This window comes from Dipodomys ordii, unplaced genomic scaffold (assembly GCF_000151885.1).
Source record: "Dipodomys ordii isolate 6190 unplaced genomic scaffold, Dord_2.0 Scaffold5, whole genome shotgun sequence".
NCBI lineage: Eukaryota > Metazoa > Chordata > Mammalia > Rodentia > Heteromyidae > Dipodomys > Dipodomys ordii.
In genome coordinates, this window is record NW_012267221.1 from 35,128,424 (window position 1) to 35,141,579 (window position 13,156).

The following is a 13,156-nucleotide window of genomic DNA, read 5'->3' on the forward strand; positions in this document are numbered from 1 at the left end:
GCTCCGCGTCGCCGCGGGCTGCTGCCCCGGCAGGTTGCACGACCGAGCAGCCGGAAAGAGCGCCCGGGAGCCCTCGGGCAGCTTACGGAGGCTAAGACCTGTTGATGCCGGCGATGGCAGTGCTCGGTGAGGTCAGGCGTCCTGGAGCCTCTGTTTTCGTCGGTGTGCGTGCGTGTGTGCTAAGTTTGGGGGGCCGGTGCACGGGAGCTGGGAGGAGGTGGTGGAGAGTCAGGGGACTGGACGCGGCCAAGCCGGCAAAAGTCATCGCTGGGTCCCCCGAGAGGCGACCGGAGAGCGAACTTCTTCCAGCCCGGCTTCCTATTGTTGGCCCCGGGGATGGGGGTGAGGGGGGGGGCGCGGGGCTCCGAGGCCCGGCGGCGGCGGCGGAGACTTTTAAAGCCCCGCGCGGGTTGGGCCCGCGCTCAGGGGCGGTGTCCACATGGCTAGCTAGCCCTCCGGCCGGGCGAGCGCAGCGGCTCTTTTTGGAGGGCGCCGCGTTGCGAGGGGCGCGGGGTACACGGAGGGGGGGGCGGGTGACCTGGAGTCCCGCGTCCCGTGGCGAAGCTCGCTGGCCCGGGTTCCCCTCCCCGCCCCTCGTGGCTTCGCTGTACGGATCAGAGAAGCAGGGGCAGTCCGAACTCAGGTAATCCCGGGCTGCGGCGGGAGGGAAGTCTGGGCAGGCTGGTTTTCTTGGAATGTGTTTACAATGTTGAATGGGACTTGAACGGGGAAAGCTGGACGCGGCAGCTGGAAACCTCGTGCCGAGGCGGAGTAAGGAAGACGTAGCTGGTGTTGGGCTTGGCGCGTCCACTTGGTAAGCGTTGGATAAATTCCAAGTGAAAGACGGTCAAGGCATCTCTCTCTCTCTCTCCTCTCTCTCTCTCTCTCTCTCTGGATGGTATTATTATTGTTGTTATTGTTATTATAATTGTTGTTGCTATTCCCAACAAAGCTTTTGCCTTTCCTTTGCAATCAGACGTTGACGGGCACTCATTAACTTTACAGGTTTGGCAGAATGTGACATAATTAGGAAAGACATCATAAGTTTGTTTGAGCTTGCTTTTTAAAAAAGATTGCACCAACATGTGAGAATACCAAGTTTTGTGGAGCTTTCTCGTTACCATGGTTAATTTGTAGAGCTTGCAGGGGACTGAGATACTTGATGATTCTGTGTAATGCCTCATGGGTGATTAGGTCCTAAAAGACGGAAGATTAGGAGACCCAGTGAATGTCAGGGGGTTAGGAAACTCTGTGAAGAACTGGACATTTTTCAGATTTGCAAATTGCCAACTTTCTCTGCCAGTCTTTTCTCTCCCCCACTACCCCCCCACCCTCACATAAACAAGTAGCCTTGCTAGAAAACTCCTCAGTTGTGAGCATGCAGTCGCTGGTGATTACAAGCAATACTGAAAAAAACAGCGGCCAGACTAAGGTACTGCTCCATTGCATAATTAAAAGGTCTCCTTGAGCTGTCCAGGAGTATTTTCCAAGTTTTTTACGAGTGACAAGGAAAGAAGAGAGGAAGCTGGCAAGCAGCCAAACTCAACTGAGCTCAGTAGCCAGGCATGAAAGAGACTTGGGGAAGTTGGAGGGGATAATTGGAAAGGGGCTGTTGGTTGTACTTGGCCTTAAGTAAGGGGTTTCTTCTGCAGTGAGAATTTTTGGGTGACTAAGATCAGTCTTCTTGGCCAAAACCCAACAAAACAAAACAAAACCCCAGTTGGATATAACTAAGGAGAGTGAGGAAGAAAGGCTAGAGGAGGAAAGTCTGACCCTTCCTTATCAGCCTAGCCTCCCTATGGAAGAGCCCGGGCCTGATGCTGTTTGTGTGGATGTACTTTGCCAAAGCCCACACTTTGTTGCTATCTGTCTCCTAGATTTGGACTCTGTGTGCTGAAACTTCAGCCCTTTGACCTTGACCTTGCTTCTTTGTTTTCATGGTCAGTGAGAACTGAAGACCTGGGATGCCAGCAGATGATTTTCCACCGAAATCGAATAACTCAATTGGGTATTCTCAAAGAGCATAGATATAGGCCATACAATTAAAGTAGAAAAATATTGCAACTTACATATCCACATTGTGTTACAGAAGGCATCCCAATACATGGATGCTGACTTGGCTCTTCTAACTGAAGTATAATTTAGAGTAATCTCTGTTGTTAATGGCTTACCACTTCGTAATACCAAGATTTAAAATCTTTGCTGCCACTTAGACTCTACTTTTGTTAAAGTTGTTTTTATTTTAGCTTTTTTTTTTTTCAGGGGTTTTGGTCTACTTCCATGGGCATGGGAGTTTGTGGCTTTTATTTCTTGTGGTTTGTACTTCTTTGTGAATTTGAGGTTGTGGGACTGTCAGCTGGCTCTGTGAAATTGTCTTTATGAATCACAGTGCAAAGTGTTTCTGACTGAGATTTCACTTTCCCACTTCCACAGTGAAGAAACAAACTTTCTTTCAGAATTGAAAAGTAGAAATAATGTTAGCAGGCTTTTAGAGATAAAGGTGATAGTGCTTCTGACTCAGCTGGCCCAGTTGAATATATGAGCATAAAATAGGAATGTATTTATCTAGAATATAATGTAATAACATCTCATAATTTTCAAAAAATATGATTTTTCACACTTCAATCATAATGATAAATTTTTCTTTTCAAAAATATTGGGGGAGTTTTTTTATAGTTATAGTTGAGTCTTTTTATTTAAAGAGAAAAGATCAGCAAACTCATCATTTTTATTTTACTTTATATTTATGTTCATGACCAGTTTTCTTTAGGTTTAGCTCAATTTTGCCTTTATGAAAAGTTTACACATATATTTGTAGAACTTGGTTCCCTTCTTAGAAAGAATGCTCGAGATGTAAGCTTTATGATGTAAGCTTTCTTTTCCTTATAGCCACATAATTTTCTTAATAGTTTGAATAATTTCCAACAACATTTATTGCACACCTACGAAGAGCCATTTGCCCTGTGTTTTATTTCCAGTGCTTGACTTCTCTGCTGTACACATTTCCATATGTTATTTTACCTTTCAAACACCTTACCTGGATATGTCATTTGTTGTTTATGTGCCTGTATGTATTTGATGAACTAATTCTTGATCCATTAATGATACTTGTGAACTCTTTAGTGTTTAGTTTCACATGTCCAGCAGTGCTATTTTTGTAGTTCAATATACTACACTGCATTTTTCTTTCAGAGCAGTAGGTCAATTTAAAAGAAAACAGACTGAGTATCCATCAGTTTATTAAGCAATAACATCTGCAGCACAATGCTTAATAGCTTCTTATTTTACATTTTCTGTGATCAAAAATAATAAACATATAAAAATAGGAGTAAATGGAAGTAAGTGGTTGTTGTAGTTGAGCTAGTACTGTAACGTATTCTTATGAATTACTAGAGAATATTCAGAATATATATGCATGCATATACTAGTCGTTTTAATGTCAAAGACCTCTTTTTTCTTTAAAAACCCCTTTTCCCATTGCTGAATGGAAAAGGTGATTTTTATTTAAATTTGACTTTGTGGAGTGATATGTGTTTGTGATTTGAAGTGCACTATTACAATGTGTCTTCTGAAACCTCTACAGGATAAGGGAATTATTTTATTTGAATGTAATAATGAATTCAGAGATAGTCACAGAAGCCAGTTGTGTGGTTGGCTGCCTTGAGCTCTGGTCCCTAAACATATTAGAGGCTGGTGTCAGGAAGCTTAAGTTTGTTCCTATGGGAGCCTAAAATATATTCAAATTCGAAGAAGAGAAATTATATAAACTTAGAACATAGAAATCCTTTTGCTTCCAAACACTCAAGATAAGGCATTGGGATTTAGACCTTTAATTTTAAGGAGAATGGCTCCCAATTTTTCTTCCAGAAGAAGACTCAGAAAACAACACTTAATCTTTTCAGGCTCTCTTATTTGCTAATTTTGTTAGTTCGATTTTGTTTTTTGTTTTTGCTGAGAAAATGTTTTCAGCAATTCTAATGATGCTTGCTTGCTATGCCTGATTATTTTTCATCAGAACACAGTTAATGACTCAATTTGAGCTCAATAAGTCCCCATTTCCTGCTTACTTCAAAATAGTATAGTTTGTGGTAAGCCTGAAATTGATTTTCTCTTTCAGTATTGTGTACTAAAGAATAGTTGGGGATCCAGAAGCCCGTGGCTGTAATCCGCTAATCAGGAGGCTGAGATCTGAGAATAGAGGTTCAAAGCCAGCCTTGGTAGGAAAGTCCTTGAGACTCCTATCTCCAGTTAACCACCAGAAAACCAGAAGTAGCTCTGTCGCTCAAGTGGCAGAGCACTAGGCTTGAGCTGTAGAGCTCAGGGTCAGTGCCCAGGTCCAGAGTTCAAACCCTATGACTGCCAAAAAAAAAAAAAAAAATACAGAAACAAACAAAAAAAATGTTTGGGAGTGACTACTTCAATTTTCTCACTTACTATGAATAAGTGACATGTAACATTTGTAATGACCACTGCATTTGCTATCTTACAAAGATTAGTATAGTTTTATAAAGATTCTAGAAATTCCCTGGGGGTTTATGCCTGTAATCTTAGCTACTTAAGAAGCTGAGGTCTGGGCTGGGAATGTGGGTTAGTGATAGAGTGCTTGTCTAGAATGTTTGAAGCCCTAGGTTTGATTCCTCAGTACGACATAAACAGAAAAAGTTGGAACTGGGTCTGTGGCTCAAGTGGTAGAGTGCTATCCTTGAGCAAAAGAAGCTCAGGGACAGTGCCCTGGCCCTGACTAGCCCCAAGACTAGCTTAAAAAAAAAAAGAAGCTTATGTCTGAAGATTGTGGTTCCAATCCAGTCAGGTCATGAAAGTCTTGTGATACTCTTAACTCCAGTTAACCACCAAAAAGCTGGAAATGGACCTGTGGCTCAAGTGGTAAAATGCCAAGCCTTGAGTCAAAAGCTAAGGGGCAGCACCGAGGCCCTGAGTTTAAGCCAGTACCAGTACACAAAAAATAATTTTGAATAAACCCCTATTCATTTTTTAGGGACACCTAAGTGAGCAAATAAAGACAATACCTTAGCTTTATGCACATTTGGAATTTTGGTGTTAACATCATAGAGAATCTTCATTCTATGTCTTCTGAAAACAAGACTCAGAATACACCTTAGAACTAACAAACCTTGGATGACTATTGTTTCTTTTTCTTATTTTTTTTGGGGTCCAGTCATGGGGCCTGAACTCTGGGCCTAGGTGCCGTCCCTGAGCTCTTCAGCTCAAGGCTAGCGCTCTACCACTTGAGCCACAGCGCCACTTCCGCTTTTTTTTTTTCTGCTTATGTGGTGCTGAGGAATCAAACCCAGGGCCTCTTGCATGCAAGGCAAGCACTCTACCACTGAGCCACCTTCCCAGCCCGGATGACTATTGTTTCTTTCTCTCTGTTTCTGTGTCTCTCTGAACCTATAATTGTGAAAATGAAATATTTTTGGATGTTTCTGTATTTGTATTATATTTTCACATGGGAAAAATAATTTCAATTGATAACTTTGAGCTCAATTTTCACATTTAGTTTAAAATATTTCCCATTAACTATATTAGTTCTTGTTTTCCAAATTCATAGGCCTTTATTACTTATATCTATAAAGAAAGAGAAAAGTTTTGGACAATAACTTCATTTTTTTTTTATTGTTGGCTTTGATGATGTATTCATGGAAGCCCTTGCTATTCTCAAGTAAAATGTGGACATATGTGCAATTCACTACTCTGAGAATGTAAATTCAGCCAGGTGTGTTAGCCTTCACCTGTAATCCCAGCTACAGGAAGATGAAAACAGGTAGATCACAGTTCATGCCAGGCCTGGGCATAAATTAGTAAGATTGTCTCTTAGAAGCAAGCTACTTATGGTACCCATGGTCCTAGCGGTTTGGTAGGAGGACAAAGGAAGATCAGGGAGTCCAAAGCAGTCTAGCCAAAGAGAGAGACTCTAGCTAAAAAGCCACATTGAAAAGCAAAAGCACTAGGGCTTAGCTCCAGTGATAAAACACTTAACTGATAAAGTGCTAGGCTCTAAGCTTAAAGCCCAGAATAGGCAAATACAATGAAAACTGAACTATAGAAAGAAGTAAGCTCACTGTTTAGAAGGTAGGTACTACTGATTAGCTGTGACATACTGTGGAGCAAGAATTGTGTGTAAGTGTAGTATTTCCTGACATTCTATAGTTTTTTTTTAAAAATCCATATTAAAGTTATCTTCTTTCCTGAAATTCAGTTCCCTTGGAACCCCAGAGATTTTGCAAGAGGTGAAAATGAAAACCAAGATGAGAGCTGTATGAGTGCCCACCTGTAATTCTAGCACTATGGAGGATGAGGCTGGAGATATAGTTCAAGGCCTACCTCAGTTATGAAAGGAGACCATATCTTAAAATAAGAAACAACAGCAACAACCCACAAATAATTTGGCCTCAATCTTGAGTCTACTTTCTTTTAGATGTGAAGGTAGTTACTTAGAACATAAATAATCCACTAATTGAATCATTAAGAATCACTAACTAGGGGAGGGAAGGGATAATGGGAGAACAACAAAGGAGAGGGTAACAATGCTTGGCAAGAAATGTACTCATTACTCATGTAACTGTAACCCCTCTGTACAACATCTTTACAATAAAATAACATTTATTTTTTTATTTTTTTAATTTAATTTTATTTGTGAACATACTGTACAGAGGGGTTACAATTACATGGGCAGGATAATGCGTACATTTCTTACCAAGCATTGCAGCCTCCTCCTTTGTTTACCCTTCACATCCCTTCCCAGCCTCCCCCCTCCCCCCCAACCAATCCTTCCCCACCCACGTTGTAAAGCTCGTTTTGGACATGACAACTTGTACTTCTCATTTAAAATAACATTTATGGAAATGAATCACGAACAATATATATGTGTATGTTTATATATATGTGTATATTTATACATATATTTGGCATTACTGAGGTTTGAACTCAGGGTTGGCAAGCAGTCCACCTCTACAGTCACAATTTAGCCCTTTCTCCTAAGTTATTTTTCAGATATGATTTGTTGCTTTATGCTCCAGTGAAGCCTTGGACTGAGATTCTCCTTCCAATACCTCCCATGGAGTTAAGATTACAGACATATGCCAGGTGCTGGTGGCTCACATCTGTAACCCTAGCTACTCAGGAGGCTGAGATCTGTGGATTGTGGTTCAAAGCCAGTCCAGGCAGGAAAGTCCTTGACATAGCTCAAATTAACAACCAGAAAACCAGAAGTGGTGCTGTGGCTCAAGTGGTAGAGCGCTCGCCTTCAACTGAAGATCTCAGGGACAGTGCCCAGGCTGAGAGTTCAAGCCCTACGACTGACCAAAAACAACAACAACAACAAAAAAAGCCAAAACAGACATATACCATTGTGCTGGTGTTTTGTTGGCATGGGAACTTGCTAATCTTGTAGCTGAGATTGTTCTCAAGTCACAATTCCCCTGATTCCCTGTTTCCTGAGTAGTTGAGATGACAAGGCTGGTGTCACTACCCTTGACCTTTGCATAATATTTTTGAATAGTTATCTAATATTGCATAAATTGATGACAATCTATCCTTCTCACTTGACATATATATATATATTATTTAACTTAAATAACATTTTAGCTAAAAAAGCAAATAGAACATTTATGAAGGGGGAAAAAGACTTTTGTAAAAATGGGATAGTTCGAAGTTGCCAAGCTAGAGAATAAGTCTGATGTTACTGTCTTGAATTCCCTTTTAGCCATTCATAACAATCAAGAAGGGGATAAATTTTACTAGCACATAGTTTCCTTCACTCAAATCTGAATTTGCCCAAGTTGCAAAGTACTGACTAGGATTTTATTTTAGAAATGGTACTTTGTAAAGTGTCCCTAAAGGTCAAAGTGTGTACTATCTTCTGTAGTCCATTTTGTTTTTGTCTATTTGAGAACCAATATACAAAATTCAGAATTTTGATTGCTGGTTGAACATTGTTATTACCTTTGGAAGATGTGCATTATTGTGATTGTTAATTGTCCTCCAATACAAATGCTGTTCATTAACGGTAATGCACATAATTACAGAGAAAGTTGGGCTTATTGAAAAGAACAGTTGTATAACTGAATTAATTTCATAGCAATTTATCCCCATGCTGTTTTGGTAATTTAATATAATTAGTAAGAGGTTGTGTTTATACCATGTATTCATTCAAAATATAGTTTGAGGGAATTGCAAAGAAGTCCAATTTAAGAAAATGAATTTTATTTGGAGATATATAAATGCTATATAAAAATGGCAAATGTCAGTTGATAGTTCAGATTTATCAGGTTGTATTGCTTTAAATGACAATAGCTACTGCTGTAATCTTTGAAATATTATTTCTATTATTGTGACTCGACAAATGGGAGAAATTCCTTCAAAATTTTCCTACAGTCAGCCAGTAAGAAATACTTTAGGAATCATTTTTAATCCTTTTATAAGAAGCACTATTATTAAATTTACAATATTGTGCATTATCATAGGCTTCATTGCTTACATTAAGTAATCTAGGAAAGTTACAATTAATTTGAAAATACGAAATTTCCTAGAGTAGTACAGATGAGGCTTTAAAGACCTACGATCCTCTTTCTTTGGGACTTCTATATTCAGTGAGTTTTCCTTATTTTATTTTTCTCATCTCAATTATTTTATTATTAAAATACAGTAGATCTCATGCTTTTCTTCATATTGAATTTTAGTCAAGTACTTCAGCAGATTAGTTGGGAGCAAATATTCAGCCTCTATATATCTCAACTATTTGATTTATCTCATTATTCTGGGCATTATTTTTACAGACAAGATGTTTTTTTTATTTTTTTATTTTTTTGTGAACACACTGTACAGAGGGGTTACAATTATATGGGCAGGTTAATGTGTAAAGTTTTCCTTATTTTATTAAGTGATTTTCTGTTATATTGTCATAAACTTTCATTCCTCCTCCTTTCTTATTTTGGAATATATAACTGTTTACTATATGAGTCTGCAAATAAAGGGATTCTGGTATGATCCAGGTGAATTTAGTATATGCTTATTGTGTATAATTTCCTCCTTTTGTAATTGTGTCCGTTATTAGAAGGAGGTAGCAGAGACTTAAATGAAAGTCACTGCAATAGGACTAGGTGTTTCCAGATAATGCTGAAATACAGTGGAGATAATGTGGAACGAAGGGGTGGAGAAGAGCGGCTTTCCCCTGTGAGGACAGTTTATGGAAGGAATGTGGAGGTGATTTCCAGACCACAGAACAAAGCAGGAGGATGAATTAGGGAGATCATGCAGAGAGGACTTTCAGACATAATGCAGGGAGGCAGTGGGGCATGAAGCCAGGAGAATGGTTTGTTTAATAGAGCAACTTCTGGATTTTGGACCAAACACATGTTTCTTCTTTCTGTCTCTATGTATATGAACATAATAATTAGTTATTACACTAGGACCTGAAGACATTTAACTAGATTTTTTTTTTGAAAAACTATCATCTTATTGTTCTTTCTGTTTCTTTCCTTTTCTTTTCTTTATGCGTCAGCGTCGTGGAGCTTGAACTCTGGCTTGCTAGCATTCTACCACTTGAGCCACAGCACCACTTCCGGTTTTCTGGTGGTTAATTGTAGTCTCAGAGACACTCCTGCCTGGGTTGGCTTTGATCCTCAGATCTCTGCCTCTTGAGTAGCTAGGATTATAGGCATAAGCCACTGGCACCCAGCTCTTTCTGTTTACTTAGAACAAAGCAACATATATATATATATATATAATTATAATTATAAGGAGGTTATGTATTATTTTTCACATTTCTATTTAAGTTCAGAACATGTACATTGAAAATGTATTTGTTTCTATAGCATTAATTGAATCTGAATGGGTTATGTTTGGTTGGAAATATTTTCTTACAGTGGTCCTTCATTTTTTATGTTTAAAGAATATGTATGTCAGATAGGTATTTGAATCTATTAATTGGCAAATAGATACTAGGAAAATCAAAGTATGTAATATGTGGAAGCATAGCAATTACTGTGTCATGAAAGGTAATTGTAATTAAAATTTATCTAATGTGATTGGCCTATATGTATTTGTTCCATGGCTTACCAATTCTGGGAGATACATTGATTTTAAATTAGTTTTAAATTTTATCCATTTTTTTTTTTTTTTTTTGTGGAAGTCCTTGGGCTTGAATTCAGGGCCTGAGCACTGTCCCTGAGCTTTAGTGCTCAAGTCTTATGTTCTACCAGTTTGAACCACAACTGCCCTTCCACCTTTTGATGGTTAATTTTACGAGTCTCATGACCTTTCCTGCCTGGACTGGTTTCAAACAAGGATCCTCAGATCTTAGCCTCCTTAGTAGTGTATTTGATAATTTCCCCCCAATTTACTTTATTGTTGTTTTAGAGGTGATATACAGTGGGTTACCTTTACATACATCTGGAAATAAGTATGTCTCCTTTCACATAGTGTCAACTGTTCCCTCATTCTCTTCCTATAGCTTCTCACCCATTGTCATCCACAAGTTATATAGTTCACTTTCACCAATGTCTGGCTCAGCCAGTGCGTTCCACGGCTGTACTTTTTCACCCTTTTTCCTGATTCTGTGCCCCCTTCCCTACAGATGTACATGTGAACATACCATATATAAGGTAAAGAATACAGAGTCAGCAAAATATTTGATTTTTTTAAGTGAAAGATTTATTTTGAAGTATATGACAGATACAATCAGTAAACCCACTCATTTGAGAAAATAAATATACAGAGTTTAACATTCAGACATATAATAGGTCTAAATCACCTTAAATTCCAAGGAATGGTTTTATTGTGGCTCAGAAAATATTACCCTAAATCTCAAAGTATGGCAACTTTGAACTCAAGGATCAGCCCAAGGGGTATAGGAACTTACCTTGACCTTCAGGTCTTTTAGTCCTCTTCTGCACCCAAATTCAGGGAGGAGTTCTGCTGAAACTCCTCTCCTAAAAGTAATGCCTTCATTATGAAATCTTACTAAGTGAAGAGGAAAGTACCCATTGTTATTTGATACTGGTCTATTTGGAATCTATACTTTATTTTGCTACAGGGATTATCTTTTGTCAAGAAACAATCCATCTTGGGCTGGGAAGGTGGCTCAGTGGTAGAGCACTTGCCTTGCATGCTTGAGGCCCTGGGTTTGATTCCTCAGCACCACATAAGAAAAAAGCCGGAAGTGGCGCTGTGTGGCTCAAGTGGTAGAGCGCTAGCCTTGAGCTGAAGAGCTGAGGGACAGCGCCCAGGCCCAGAGTTCAGACCCCACGACCGGACCCCCCCCCCAAAAAAAAAACAATCCATCTTGAAGGCAAAGCAAATCTATATATATATATTAGATGCCCCCCCCAAACCAAAACAAAACAGTAATGAACTTGGATATATATTTATATATATATATATTTTTTCTTTTTTGATTCAAAACTTTTTTTTTATTATGAGAATACCGTACAGAGGAGTTACAATTACATGGGCAAGATAACCAGTACATTTCTTATCAAGCATTGTTGCCTCCTCTTTGTTTCCCCTTCTCATCCCTTCCCATACTCCTCCCCTCTCCCCACCGGATCCTCCTCCCATCCCCCCAAAGTTGTTAAGTTGGTTTTTCGACATAACGACTTGTACATCTCATTGTATCCCTAGTTAAACGATTTTGTTTTTTCCCTTCCCCTCTACAAATTATACCAACATCAAATACAGTGAAAGAGTATAGGTTATACTGTGGGGGAGGGACATACAAAGCAACATAGAAATCATCTTATAAATATGATAGAAACAATTGCATGAAAGGAAAAAAACAAAAAAACATTGATTCAAAACTTTTGAGTAATCTTGGAACTTGGATATATTTCTGGGCCCCTGCCATACTCTAGGATTATGATTAAGCTAATTAATTTTTTTGGTGGTTCAAACAAACTGAACAAATTTTTAACTACTTGAAAAAATTAGAGCAGTTATAAAAAAGGTAAGTTAATTTTTAAAAAGCATGTTAGAAGTAGAAGTTTAATTGTTAAAGTTTATAGGGTACTTGTGTTTTGTAAACCTTTTATAGTTAGTGAAATTCATCCCAACTCTTTTCTTACTATAGCTAATAGATCAGTCATCTAATTAACAAAATTTATTCTGAAGTGAATAAATTGAGTAGGCAGAGGAAAGCAAAAGTAGGAATAATCTAATGGGCTCAGGCAAGAATGAATTAATTTGAAGTACAAATTCATAATTAATAACCTCACAATTTAATAAGTTTATTGTTTGCATGGCATCTTTTTTGTATTAAATATATATAAACTGTTAGGAAACTGAATCACTGGGGTGGAGGGGTGGGATTACAATAAGGAAAAGAACAGAATGACCTCAACAGACAAGATCAACTTTAATGGAAAGTTGAAGAGGGACACCATCCTGATCTGAGGAGATTCAGGAGACTTGGAAGCAGAGGCTTGGCGTAATGGGCAGGGGTGGAAGGGCTTGAATACGGTAATGCTTTTGGGGCAGGGTCGCAGGAGCTTGAGGGTTCACAGGGTGTGAGGCAGGGTCAACAGTAGCTGGAATGTTGCCTTGAGTTTGCGGTAGGCCTGAAATGGCCTGGTTCCCGAGAACCTAAAATAATAGGTTGATAGCTTGGCTGGGTGTGGCCTACAGGAGGAAAGCACCTGAGGGGTGGGGATGGGGGAAAGTGGGCTTTCACATTTAGATTAAGATTCCAGGCTGGAGAACTTCAGCAGGATTCCCTGGGGGAAGGGTTGTAAGTGGGCCTATACTTGGGAGAAATGCTGTGAGCTCTGAGAACAAAGCAGATTCCCATCATAAACATTAACTGCACACATTTAAACACATTTCATGGCCTGATTTGAGTAATTTAAGATTGCAGGTCTGGAAGTATGGCTCAAGCAGTAAAGTGCCTGCTCTGCAAGTATAAAGCCCTATATTCATACCCCAGTACCACAACAATAAAAAAGAATAAACAATTGTGACAAATATTTGTTGAAAATTGATGGCTCACACCTGTAATCCTAGCTACCTAGCTACTCAAAAGGAAGAAATCTGAAGATCAAAGTTTGAAACCAGCTCAGGTGGGAAAGGAAAGAACCCTTACTCTTATCTCCAATAAACTGTGGAAATGTGTAAAGTGAAGCTGTGGCTGCAGGGTTAGATACTA

At 39.1% G+C, this 13,156-nt stretch overlaps 1 protein-coding gene across 2 annotated transcripts in view; it reads left to right on the plus strand.

Moving 5' to 3' along the window:
• The first annotated feature begins 62 nt into the window (after positions 1–62).
• Gulp1 (GULP, engulfment adaptor PTB domain containing 1) overlaps positions 63–13,156 on the plus strand; it is a 240,301-nt gene continuing 227,207 nt past the window's right edge. For both annotated transcript variants that reach the window (XM_013027918.1, XM_013027924.1), the window contains exon 1: positions 63–126. The gene's annotated coding sequence lies outside the window, so the exon portion shown is untranslated. The remainder of the gene's footprint in view (positions 127–13,156) is intronic.